We start from the raw sequence: 1,211 nt of genomic DNA, 5'->3' as shown, positions 1-1,211 counted from the left end.
GCATCATTTTAATGGATGTGCAGTGTTCCATTTTGTGGATGTCTTATAATTTACATCTATTATAATTGATTATTTAAATTATTTGTCAATATTTTTGCTACTAGAAAGATATGTTACTATAAATGCAAGAAAGATGATTCTATACAAAACTCCATATATTGTATTATGCACATTTTCCCTTCAGGATTAACTTTCAGAAGTAGAGTTACTTGAATCTAAGGCCCTATATGACAAAGTTTGGGTTTTTTTTTTGGCGGAACCAGGGATTGAACTCAGATCCTTGCATTTGCCAGTCAAGCGCTTATCCTATTGAGCCATCTCCCCAGCCCAATGACAAAGTTTTAAAATGGGTTTTAAACTTTTGTCAGACCTAGAAGCAGATCCTAGAGTAGCAAACTGTGTCACACAAATTCGTGAACATTAACGTACACAGGCATCTACATGCTATTGTGCCCAAAGGACTGCTTTGACTATAATTTCTGTCATCAGCAAAATGATTTATTGAAAAATATTTTTAAATGAGCACCTATTTTACAAAGTTAATTTAGATGTATATGTAGATGTGTAAGTGCATACAATTTATTATTATTTATACACAAACATGTTTAGTAATGTTTGGTATTATTAAAATTTTGGCATGGGTGCTTATTGTATTACTTTTATATAACATGATTATTTAAAATCTTATTAAATAACAAACGACCACCAAATTCTCTATCACACTTATTGACAGTAACAAGAGCCATCTTTATTCCATACGTGCTGGGCACTTAACACACAGTGCCTCCTTCAGCAGTCACACAGCCTTGTGGTGCAGACACTTATTTGTCTGTGTTTTAGGGCTGAGGGACCTTAGCTATCCTGGGCACGCAGGCTGATGCCCCAGAGCAAGGGGGCGATGAAACTGGAGCTGGAGCGCAGGCGACTCCCGGGGCTGTGTTGCTGTTGCTTTGTTTTCTGAGCCAGGGTATTTCTGCATTGCCCAGCCTGGCCTTGACCTCACAGTCCTTCCTCCTCAGCCTCCCAAGCGCTGGGATGATAGGTGTTTATCACCCAGCTGGGGAACCCCCTGTACTCTTGCTGTCTTTGCTCCACTCAGCGATTTGTAGTCCTGTTACATATTAAGATCCCTGAAGAGCTTTACTAAGGTACTCAGGCCAAGTTGCATGATCCAGACAAATTGCCTTGGAATCTCTGCGGTGGGAGCCGAG

This window comes from Octodon degus, unplaced genomic scaffold, assembly GCF_000260255.1.
Source record: "Octodon degus isolate 3935 unplaced genomic scaffold, OctDeg1.0 scaffold00023, whole genome shotgun sequence".
NCBI lineage: Eukaryota > Metazoa > Chordata > Mammalia > Rodentia > Octodontidae > Octodon > Octodon degus.
The sequence above is the reverse complement of the archived record's forward strand: the minus strand, read 5'-3'. Positions refer to the sequence as shown.